Below are 13,101 nucleotides of genomic sequence, written 5' to 3' on the forward strand. Positions count from 1 at the left end.
GGTGTTTCACCGTGTTAGCCAGGATGGTCTCGATCTCCTGACCTCATGATCCGTCTGCTTCGGCCTCCCAAACTGCTGGGATTATGTTCTTAGGTCACTTAACAGATTAAAAGACTGCTTCAAGCAATGTAGTGTAAGGCTAAGGCAGTCAAGTCCTAACTTGTTTTGCCTTTGCTGGTTTTAAGCACTTCTGCATTTGAAGACAGGACAGATTGGATGGTCAGCACTAAAATGGAAACTCTCCAAGTTTTGCTTTTTAGGCTCACCAAAATAAATGAGAGTTTTTAAAAGTCCTAAATGTATTACTTTAATTTGTTGCATTATCTGCTATATATTTTCAGCAACAATAAAAAAATCAAATTAATCAGCTTTATTGATTCAGTAAAAAGTTTTGAGACAACAAACATATAAAGGCACTCAGGCAGGTATCCTCTGCTCTAATAGTTCCCTACCTGGATGGGAAAACAAGCTACTTAAACCTTGTCTTTCAGTAGTTTTAGGAGGTACCATTTTTGGCACTTGCGTTATGTTACATTCTTGATACACAAGAGGTCAGTAGTGTTCTGCTTATAAGCATTTCTTGAACTCAAACATGGGCTAAGCTTCATAGTTTGCTTTTTTTTTTTTTTTTTGAAGCTACCATGTTCACCATATTTTCATTGTTTTTCTTTTTTCCACAACTTGCTTACATCTTGAGGAAATTGGTTTATGGGTGAAACATTTTCCAAGCATTGTTGGAAATTTTTTACTGGTTAATTGGACTTGTCCACAATTAAAAAGAAAAGTTTAAACCTTTTCAGTAATTCAAACTAACAGCCAGAAGTGAATTAACTTATTTTAAATGAAGGTGAAACTATAATTTGAATGTGTAAGTTTAGTACAATAGAGAATGAATTTGTATTAGTGGGGAATTATTCTTTTTTCTCCCTAGTAGGTGTTTTTTGTTGTCGTCATTGTTATTGTTTAAAAAAACAATTTCACCTTGTGGTTGCTATTTTACAAGTAAGAAAAATAAGTTTTTTATAAAGGCTCTTAAGTCATTTCTTTATCAACTACTCTGTGGAATCCATGAGTTTATAAATTAATCCTCTAAACACTAAATGACATGTAGATGCTCCTTTTGTGTATAAGAATTGAATAGAACTTGAACAATGAAAAATTTATCCATTGCTTCCAGATTTTTTTCTTTTCCTTTCTTCCTTTCCTTTCTCTTTCTTTCTCTCTCCCTTTCTCTCTTTCTCTCTCCTTCTTTCCCTCCCTTCCTCCCTACCCTCCTTCCTTTTCTTTCATTTATTTATTTATTTATTTTGAAACAGAACCTCGCTCTGTCACTCAGGCTGGAGTGCAGCAGCACAATCTCGGGTCATTGCAACCTCCGCCTCCTAGGTTCAAGTGATTCTCCTGCATCGGCCTCCTGAGTAGCTGGGATTATAGGTGCATGCCACCATGCCAGGCTAACTTTCTAATATTTTGTCAAGATGGGTTCTCACTGTGTTGCACAGGCTGTCCTCTAGGTTTTCTAGTTTGAGTGCATGGAAATGTTTTAGTAGTTAGTCTCTGAGGATCTTTTGTATTTCTGTGGGATCAACTGTAATGTCTGTCTTTTCTGATTCTACTTATTTGTATTGTTACTCTTTTTATTAATCTAGATAGCAGGGTATCTTGTTTATGCTTTCAAAAAACCAATTTTTGGTTTCATTGATCTTTCGTATGTATTTTTGCATCTCAACTTCATTCAGTTCTGCTCTGATTTTAGTTTTCTTCTGCTAGCATTGAGGTTCTTGTTTTTCTAGTTCCTCTGGGGGCAATGTTTGATTATTAATTTGATATCTTTCTAAAAGTACTTGTTTTATCAATCTGAATTCTCCAGTGTTGGGTGCGTATTTATTTAGGATAGTTAAGTAGTACTGAATTGAACCTTTTATCATTATGTAATGCCCTTCTTTATTCTTTTTGACTGTGTTGTTTAAAGCTTATTTTGTCTTATGTAAGAATAGTTACCTTGCTGTCTTTTGCTTTCTGTTTGCATGATAGATTTTTCTCCATTTCTTTATTTTGAGACTATGGGTGTTACATGTGAGATGGGTCTCTTGAAGATAGATGGTTGGGTCTTGCCAGTCTGTTCCATTTAAATGGGGCATTTAGACTATTTATGTTCAAGGTTAATATTGATATGTAAGGATTTGATCCTGTCATTTTGTTATTAACTGGTTGTTTTGTAGACTCAATTATGTAATTGCTTTGTAGGATCTGTAGCTTATGTACTTAAGTGTGTTTTTGTGGTATCAGATATTGTTCTTTCCTTTCCACATTTAGAACTCTCTCCTTAAGTACTTCTTGTAAGGCAGGTCTACTGGTAATGAATTCCGTTAGTGTTTGCGTGTTTGGAAAGGATTTCATTTCTCCTTTCCATGTGAAGCATAATTTGGCAAGATATAAAATTCTTGGTTGTAATTTCTTTTCTTTAAGGATGCTGAATATACATCCCCAGTCTCTCCTGGCTTGTAAAGTTTCTGCTGAGAACTCTGCTGTTAGCCTAATGGGGTTCCCTTTGTAAGTGACTTGGCCTTTTTCCCTAACCACCTTTATGATTTTTTTTTTTCCTGTTGACTTTGGAGAATCTGATGACTACGTGTCTTTGGGATGGTTGTCTTGTATAATATCTTGCAGATGTTCTCTAGATTTCTGGAATTTGCATGTCTACCCCTCTAGTGAGATTGGGGAAATTTCTGTGGACTATATCCTCAAATATGTTTTCCAAGTTGCTTACTCTCTCTTTTCCTCTCTCAGGAATGCCAATGAGTTGTAGGTTTGGTCTCTTTATATAGATGTTGCGGGAAGTCAGGGACCCCAAACGGAGGGACCTGCTGAAGCCGTGACAGAAGAACATAAATTGTGAAGATTTCATGGACATTTATCACTTCCCCAATCAATACTCTTATAATTTCCTATGCTTGTCTTTAATCTCTTAATCCCGTCATCTTCAGAAGCTGAGGATGTATCTTGCCTCAGGACCCTGTGATGACTGCGTTAACTGCACAAATTGTTCGTAAAGCATGTGTGTTTGAACAATATGAAATCTGGGCACCTTAAGAATAGGATAACAGCGATTTTCAGGAAACAAGGGAGATAACCTTAAAGTCTGGCTGCCTGTGGGCTGGACAGGACAGAGCCATATTTCTCTTATTACCAAAAAGCAGCTAAGAGAAATATCACTGAATTCTTTCCCCAGTAAGGAATATTAATAATTAATAGCCCTGGGAAAAGAATGCATTCCCAGGGGGGCCTCTGAAATGGCTGCTCTGGGGTGTCTGCCTTATGCAGTTGCAGATAAGGGATGAAACACACCCTGGCCTGCAGCACCTCCAGGCTTGATAGGATTAGGAAATTCCAGCCTGGCAAATTGTAGTCAGACCAGTTCTCTGCTCTTGAACCCTGTTAAGATGTTTGTCAGTGACAATGTGTGCCCAGTGGGACATGGACCTTCCTTAGCAATTCTAGTTTTGCCCTGACCTTGTGATCTCACCCTGACCTTCTGCCTTGTGATCTTTTGTTGCCCTTGAAGCATGTGATTTCTGTGACCCACACCCTATTCGTACACTCCCTCCCCTTTGGAAATTGCTATTGAAAACTTGCTGGTTTTACGGCTCAGGAGCCATCACGGAACCTGCCAACATATGATGTCTCCCCCAGACACCCAGCTTTAAAATTTCTCTCTTTTGTACTCTTTCCCTTTATTTCTTAGACCGGCTGACACTTAGGGAAATAGAAAAGAACTTACGTTAAAATATTGTGGGGGTGGTTCCCCTGATACATAATCTCATGTTTCTCTCAGGTTTTGTTCATTAAAAAAAAATTTTTTTTTAAATTTTTGTCTGACTGAGTTGATTTGAAGGACTGGTCTTCGAGCTCAGAGATTCTTTTCTCAGCATGGTCTATTCTGTTCTTTAGGCTTCCAACTGTACTATGAAATTTTGTAGTGAATTTTTAAATTCCAGAAGTTCAGTTTGTTTCTTTCTTTAAAAATTACTATGTCATCTCTCCAGGACCATTTTGCTGGCTTCCTTGGATTCAGTTTAAACTTTCTCCTGTATCTCATTGAGGTTTTTTGCCATACAGATTCTGAATTCTATGTCTGTCGTCTCTCTTAGCCATTTCAATCTGGTTAGGAACCAGACATTGCTGGGGAGCTAGTGCAATTATTTAGAGGTAAGGAGACACTGACTTTTTTAATCATCGGAGTTTTTGTGCTGATGCTTTCTCATATGAGAGGGCTGGTGTTGCCTTATCATTTTGAAATGGCTGTTGTTTGGATGGGGCTTTTTGTTTTTATATTCTTTATTTCCCTTGAGGGTTTGACTGGAGTATGCTGCCTATAGTCGATTGACTTCATTCCTGAGTGCTTTCAGAGGGTCAAGGCTCTGTGCGGGATCTTTCTTTGTGGTTAGATTCCTGCATTGGGTTTCACTGGTGATGTATGGTGAAAGAATTTATGTTTGGTGGTTTAATTAAGGCTGTGATCTAGTACGTGGCTCTTTTTTTTTTTTGAGACGGAGTCTCGCTGTGTCTCCCAGGCTGGAGTGCAGTGGCGTGATCTTGGCTCACTGCAAGCTCCGCCTCCCGGGTTCACACCATTCTCCCGCCTCAGCCTCCCAAGTAGCTGAGACTACAGGTGCCCGCCACCACGCCCGGCTAGTTTTTTTTGTATTTTTAGTAGAGACGGGGTTTCACCATGTTAGCCAGGATAGTCTCGATCTCCTGACCTCGTGATCCACCCACCTCGGCCTCCCAAAGTGCTGGGATTACAGGCTTGAGCCACCGCGCCCGGCCCTAGTACGTGGCTCTTAAGAGTAAGGGCAAAGAGAAAGAATTTTTAATTTAAAAAAATCGTTAAAAAAGAAAAAGCATGATGTAGGCTGATAAATAAAAAAATTAATTTTTAAAAAAGAGTAAGGGCTGGTAGATAGGCTCTCAGTCACATGCCTCTTATATTTTGGTGCATTCACAGCAGTACTCTGGGGTGAGTTAGACGGGGTGGGCAAGAGATAACCTCCTCACCAAATCCATTCCTGGGTCTTGGAGAGCCCCCTCCAATCACTGGTGCCATGCTCATGTTTTCTTAGTCCCAAAGTGGGGTGCTGGTAGGTTGTGTTCTCCCTTCCCTTAGTGTCACCCAAGCCAAAGTTTAGGTTACCAGGAGACCCACAGGTCCCTGGGGACCCACTGGTCCTCTGTGCTTGGCAGAGTCAGAGCAGGTTGCGGGATATGTCAACAGGTGGCCCCTTGATGCAGTAGGTCAAGGGTGAGGATCCCTGGGCAGGGCAGTGTTGCTGTGGGTATGCCGCTGGTGTGGTGACTGCAGCCTGGGTTTTTTTCCCCTAGCAGATGGCTGTGGGGACCATTCCACTAGTGCTTCCACAATAGGATCTCCTTACGGTGTCTATCCTAGAAGCTGGCCTGACCAGCTAGTTTTGTCCCATTCCATCTGCACCCAGATTGCTGAGCTGTTGGTTCTTCTGGGTTGTGGGGCTCCTTCTGGCAGAGGCTATGGCCGACCAACAGGCTACACCTTTCCCTGGCTGGTCTTGCAGACGGAAGCATGTTCTGCTCCTGCTCTGGCCTACAAACCCGCACCTTATATTTCTCAGTGTTTGGAGAGTAGGGGCTCTTACCCCAATCTAGCTCTGGCCACAGATCTCGGTTGGATATTCCCCAGCTGTGTGTCCGAACTCTGGGGGATTCGGACCAGACCTATGGCTTTGTCCTCTGACCTCTTGGGGTTGAGCACAGGCTGTGCAGGGGGGCTGAAGTGCTCCTAGGCCACCAGCAAAGCACTCAGGAGGGGCAGTGGAAGCTGTGCTATGTGTATGCTTTTATGGGAGCAGCCAGCCAGAAGACTTGGGAGGGACTGGCAGAGAAAGAGGCGTGGCAGATTAGAGTCACCCTGGTCTCATGGGAAAGATAGCCCTGCTCTCTCCTGGCCTTGGGGGTCAGCAGAGGTTAGAGCCACAGGGAAATGGTTGTTGATAGTCGTGTTTTGCTGCAGCTGCCTCCATGCAAAACCTTCTGGGCTCCATGCAGGTTCAAACTCTGCCTCTGTCTACTCTCTGGGCAGCTCCCCTTGCCAATCCGAATATCTGTGAGGGTGGTGGGAGCTCTTGTAGCTAGGATCTTGGAGGTCCACAGCAGGAGAGTGTTGCCTTGCAGTTCCTTCGCTCACCCCTTCATCACGACCTATTTAAGGCCTGGAGCTGGTCCCAGTGCTTGGCAACTCCATGCAGGGTTCCCAACTTCCTCTTCCACCTCAATGTCTATATCACCCTTCTATCAGCACTCAGTTTTTCCGCTCAAGAGATCGTGATGGTTTACCTGATATTTTGGTTTCTCTTGGTGGGAGAGGCACTTCCCAGTTGCATCAAGTCAGACATCTTGTCCTCCTCCCTCCACAAAATATTTTCTATTTTCATTGCATGGATCCTTGTCAGTGAAACAAAACAACACATCTTAAACAAAAATATAATAGAAAGAAATGTTCATTTTTTATGTGATGAAAAGTCAAGAATGACATGAAAAGGGGACGAGGTCTTTAAATCAGTAACTCAGTAAGCATTCATATTTGGCACGCACACCACGGACTGGATGCCTAGTTTTCAACACTATCCAATAGAAGTGATGATGATAATATGTATTTCATCTTATACATATATGTCATATGCTATATCTCTGCTGTTCAATAGGGTAGCCTCTAGCTCATGTGGTTTTTGGACACTTGAAATGTAGCTGTGTGTCTGAGGAACTGAATTTTCTACCATATTTCTAATTAAATTGTCTCGTGTGGCTATTGGCTACTATATTGGATGCTTAGTAGGTGACTAGATTTTCGTAATGATGATAAATCATTTGTTTTCACTGAATTCCCCTGTTCATTTGTGTAATTTGCCTTCTGCCAACCCCTTAATATAGTGTATTATCCAATGTGACCTTCATGCTTAGAAATTTGGAGTTGTGGGGGGTGTTTGGATTTTACATTTGTGTGTGTGTGGATATGAGCCCAAGGGGATGGCAGCAGATGGAGAAGATCAGTAATTTCTAAAAAGTCATTTTGGATCCAGACCAAACTGAGTTTCTGAACTAACATGCCAGACTATTAACAGCACAAATCTTTACCTACTCAGTCCTTATGGAGGTAATTTTAACCAAGAAGAAAATTAGGAGAAGGTGGTGTCTTCTACACACTTTGCTTTTACAAGGTGACCTAATTTTGAGTAACACCCAGACTAAGTTAGCCACAAAAATGTAGGTAACTGAACAAATCGGCCTATGAATGAGTTATTCAGTTTTTTTTTTTTTTAATTTGAACTTTAGAAAAAAATCTCCTCCCTCTTTTTCGGTAGTTTTTGTTTTGGCATGATTAGTATTGGACTCCTTATTCCTGAGTAATTACAAAACATTTATTTGTTTCTGTAGTCGCTTCTTATATCTGATTGTAAAGCCATGTTATCAGCCTTGAGGAGGAGAGAGTTTATTCCTTTTATGTTTTTTGTTAACATGTGCCCGATGCCAGGCAGTGAGATTTTTTGGCTTTATTTTTCATTTTTAATTTTAGCAAAAACCAAATAATATATAGTTTACCATCTTAACCATTTTTAAATATACAGGTCAGTAATGTTAACAGTATTCACACTGTTGTATAGCAGATAGCTAGAACTCTTTCATCTTTAAAAACTGAAACTCCATATTCGTAGAACAACTCCCTATTCCCCCTCCCTGCATTCCCTGTTAGCCACAATTCTACTCTTTCCATGATTTTGACTACTCTAGATATTACATATAAGTGTAATCATACAGTATTTGTCCTTTTGTGACTGGCTTATTTCACTTAGCATACAAGTTTCATCCATGTTGTAGAATATAACAGGATTTTCTTATTTTAAAAAAGATGAATAATATTCTACTGTACAGGCATGCCAATTTTTTTTATCCATTCATCTGTCGACGGACATTTGGGCTGCTTTTGCCTCTTGGCTATTGTGAATAATGCTGCAGTGAACATGGGTGTGCAAACATTTCTTCAAGATTCTGCTTTCACTTCTTTAGGATTTATACCCCAGAAGTGGGATTGCTGGATCACATGGTGATTCTATGTTTAAGTTTCTGAAGAACCACCATCCTGTTTTCCACAGCAGCTGCTCCATTGTTTTAAAATCTCACCAGTAGTGCACAAGGGTTCTCTGCTTTCTCATCAACATTTATTATTTTCTGGGTTTTGACACTGGCCATCCTAATGGGTATGACCTGATATCTCACTGTGGTTTTGCTTCACAGTTTTCTAATAATTTGTAATGTTGAGTATTTTTCATGTGCTTGTTGGCCATTCGTATGTCTTCTTGGGAGAAATATCTATAAAGGTCCTTTGTCTACTTTGTAATCAGGTTACTTGTTTTTTTGTTAGTTGTGAAAGTTCTTTGTATATTCTGGATATTCACTGCTTATCATCAGATACATGATTTGCCATTAGTTTCTCTAATTCCATAGGTTGCCTATTTTTATTCTGTTAATTGTTTCCTCTGATGTGCAGAAGTTTTTACATTTGATGCCATACCTTCTGTCTACTTTTGCTTTCGTTGCCTGTGCTTTTGGTGTCATATCCAGAAAATCATTGTGAAACCAATGTCATAAAGCTTTTCTCCTGTGTTTTCTTCTGGAGTTTTATGGTTTTAGGCCTTTTTTTGTTTTTTGTTTTGTTTTGAGACAGGGTCTGGCTCTGTTGCCCAGGCTGGAGTGTAGTGATATGATCTAGGTTCACTACAACCTCTGCCTTCCAGACATAGGTGATCCTCCCACCTCAGCACCCCTACCAGTAGCTGGGACTACAGGCACATACAACTGTGCCTTGCTAATTTTTTTTTTCTTTTGTATTTTTTTGTAGAGACCGTGTTTTGCCATGTTGCCCAGGCTAGTCTCAAACTTGTGAGCTCAAGTGATCCGCCTGCCTTAGCTCCCAAAGTGGTGGGATTACAGGTGTAAGCCACTGTGCCTGGCCTGGTTTTAGGTCTTCATGTTTATATTTTTAATCCATTTTGAGTTAATTTTTGTATATGGTGTAAGGTAAAGGTCCAGTTTTATTTTTTTTTGCATGTGGAGACACAGTTTCTCAGCACCATTTGTCAGTGAAGCTGTCCTTTTCCCCACTGTGTATTCATGGCACCCTTGTTGAAGATTATTTGGCTGTATACGTGAAGGTTTATTTCTGTACTCAGTGTTCTTTTCCATTGGTCTATTTGTCTGTCTTTATACTAGTACCACATTGTTTTTTGTTTGTTTGTTTGTTTTTTATGTTTTTTGAGATGGGAGTCTAGCTCTCTCACCCAGGCTGGAGTGCAGTGGTGCGATCTCAGCTTACTGTAATCTCTGCCTCCCAGGTGCAAGCAATTCTCCTGCCTTAGCCTCCTGAGTAGCTGGGACTACCGGTGAGCACCACCATACCTGGCTAATTTTTGTATTTTAGTAGAAATGGAGTTTCACCATGTTGGCCAGGCTGGTCTGAAACTCCTGACCTCAAGTGATCCACCCATCTTGGCCTCCCAAAGTGTTGGGATTACAGTTGTGAGCCACTGTGCTTGGACATACCACATTGTTTTGATTACTATAGCTTAGTAATGTTTTGAAATTAAGAAGTACAAAATCTTCAACCTTTTTTAAGGTTGTATAGGCAACACAGGGTTTTTTGAGAGTCCATAAGAATGTTAAAATATTTTGTTTCTATTTCTGCAAAAAAAAAAAAAAAAAAAAAAAAAAGTGCCATTGGGCTTTTGATAGGAATTGCATTGAATCCGTAGATTGCTTTGGGTAGTACACACATTTTAACAGTATTAGGTCTTCCAATCAATGAACATGGAATGTGTTTCCATGTAGCAATGTTGTATAGTTTGTGCAAGTTTTTTGCCTTCTTTATTGAGTTTATTCCGAAGTATTTTATTCTTTTTGATGCTATTGTGAATGAGATTGTTTTCTTAATTTCCATCTCAGATTGTTTGTTGTTAGTATACAGAAGCACAACTGAATTTTTTGTGTTGATTTTGTATCCTGCAACTTTGCTGAATTTGTTTATTCTGTGTGTGTGTGTGTGTGTGTGTGTGTGTGTGTGTGTGTAATCTTTAGGGTTTTCTACATGTAAGATTATGTCATCTGTGAACAGAGATAATTTTAGTTCTTCCTTTTAATATGGATACCTTTTATTATTTTTTTCTTGCCTAATTGCTCTGACTAGGACTTCCAGTACCATATTTAATAGCAGGCACTGATATGGTACCTTCCCTCAGGACCTTTGGTGATTTAAGGGAGGACAAATTCTGTTTCAGTGTTGAGCAGTGCTTAGGTAGAGGTATGGGCTGAGAATATTAGAACAAAGAAAAGGAAATATGAGAATGTGGAGAATATTGAAAGACTTCACGCATAAGGGGACATCTGAGTTCAATATGGAATGATAAGTGGAATTTGGACTTTTGAAGAAGAGCATGAAGCCAAGCAGAAGTCTTTAAGATACCTCTTATTTTGTCCAACCCCCTTTATTTTTCAGACAAGCAATGTGAGAGGCAGGAGTTAGTGAGTAAGCTGAGGGTGGATCCCAGATCTATCCCTTCAGCAGTGTTCTGTCACTTCAGGTGGTCTATCATCCCTACTACCTTGTTCAGTGATACTTTTCCTGATTAAAAGATTATGTAGGCCAGGCATAGTGGTTTACACCTATAGTCTCAGCACTTTGGGAGGCCAAGGCGGGCGGATCCCCTGAGGTCAGCCTGGTCAACATGCTGAAACCCCTTTTCTACTAAAAATACAAAAAATTAGCCAGGTGGGTGGTGCACGCCGATAATCCCAGCTACTTGGTAGGCTGAGGTAGGAGAATCATTTGAATCTGGGAGCCGGAGGTCACAGTGAGCTGAGATTACACCACTGCAGTCCAGCCTGGGCAATAGAGTGAGACTCTGTCTCAAAAAAAAAACCAGATTGTACTGATTGCGATCCATGAATGATTAATCATATATATCACATTTCTTCCTGTTCTGGGCAATCCTTTTTTACACAGAGTAGGTGTAGAACTTAAGTAGATTTTCATTATCTTTTAGAGAGTTGCGCTGTACCCAAGCACTTTGTGTATTTTGAAACATACCTAAATCTGAATAAAATGATCATATATGTATATGAAAGAAGGCTACCTCAAGATGTAGAAAAATGAAAGTTGAGTAAAATGGGTCTTGAATTAAGACAAGCAAAGGATGAAATGACATACTAGCATCAAGTAACTATTTTGGAAATTCAAATAAAAGGATTAGAAAAATAAGGCACTGGCAGTTAAATGCAATTAAATTCTTTGCATAATAAAGTGCATGCAAAAAAATCCACAAGGAATTATTGTTAAATTATTATTTTTAATGTAATTTGGGTGGTGAATGCTGATTAAGATGTGTTGAAATGGTACTCATATAATATTGCTAGTATAAATTAATACAATCTTTTAATGATTTAGTTTAGTAATGTATTAAAAGCTATAAACATTTAATAACTTCTGAGCTAATAATTGTACTTCAACAAAGTGATCTGCTTTGAGAAATATTTCAAGTGAAATAATAGTTGGCATTTATTGAATAGGTACTTTCTACTTGGCAGGCACTGCTGTAAGCATTTAACATGTATTAGCTAAATCCTCACCATGGCCTCGAGGTAAGTAAGCATTATTAGACAAGAAAACTGCATCACAGCAAGGAAAACAACTTGCCCCAGCTGGTAAACAGGGGAGTTGGGAGTCATACCACCTGTGGTCTGTTTGTAACGCCTGTGCTTCAACCATTATGCTAGTCTGCTTCTCTCAGAGGGATATGTGCACAAACGTGACTATATTAAGGAATATCTCAAACTGTGATATTTGTTAATTAAGTAGGAAAAATTTAGAAGTCATGGTGTTACAAGACAGCAATGAATAATGTATGGTCTGTTTATTCTACATTGACCCTTATGTGTGTGGGCTTTAAAAATGATTATGAAGAGTTTTAAACCACTCGGAAAATGATTATGACAACATGAAATGCGAAAGACTTATAGTAATCAATGTAAGACTATAAGATGTCCATTATGTTAATATGGTTATAACTAAATAACAATGTACATAGTACTTCCTCTGAACTAGGTGCTGTTCTAAGCATTGTGTATTACTTAATTATCATAGAGAAATTATCCTGTGAGTAGTTGTCATCGTTATTCTCATTTTACATCTGAAGGAATTGGGCTACAGATAGACTAAGGTCAAAGTCTAACAACAGTAAATGAAGAGCAAGGATTTGAAATCAGGCAATCTAGTTTCAGAGTGTACATGTAGAACTAAAGTTCTATTCATTGCACCAACAAATTCCAGGAGAGATCAAAATGATAATAATGGTACTGTTTGTATGGCAGAATCACAGGAGAGAGGTATCATCCTATGTACCCCAAAAGGATTTTGACCTCATTTGCAATCACACTCAATAAAGCAAAAGGGGGAAATTACCCTTCTAGAATGGAACCCTTCCAGGCACATTTGTTTGGGTTATGATATGGTTTGACTGTGTGTTCCCATCCAAATCTCATCTTGAATTGTAATTCCCATGTGTCAAGAGAGAGACATGGTGGGGGTGATCGGATCTTAGGGGTGGTTTTTCCCATGCTGTTCTCGTGATTGTGAGTGAGTTCTCATGAGACCTGATGGTTTTATAAGGGGCTCTTCCCCCTTCACTCGCTCGCTGTCTGTCACCTGCCACCATGTAAGATGTGTCTTTGCTTCTCTTTCACCTTATGCCATGATATTAAGGTTCCTGAGGCCTTCCCAGCCATGTGGAACTGTGAGTCAATTAAACCTCTTCCTTTATAGATTGCCCAGTCTTGTGTATGTCTTTATAGCAGTGTAAGAATGGACAATTACTGGCTACTTCCGTCAACTTCTCCTTTTTCCTTTCCCATGCCTCTCTGAAAGCCACTACATCTTAGCACTCCATAATAATTCAGAATAGAATTATTTTGAATATGAGAGTTTCACTGGTAAAAATTGCAAAATTGACTATAAAGTTAGGA

This window comes from Macaca fascicularis, chromosome 17 (assembly GCF_037993035.2).
Source record: "Macaca fascicularis isolate 582-1 chromosome 17, T2T-MFA8v1.1".
Lineage (NCBI taxonomy): Eukaryota > Metazoa > Chordata > Mammalia > Primates > Cercopithecidae > Macaca > Macaca fascicularis.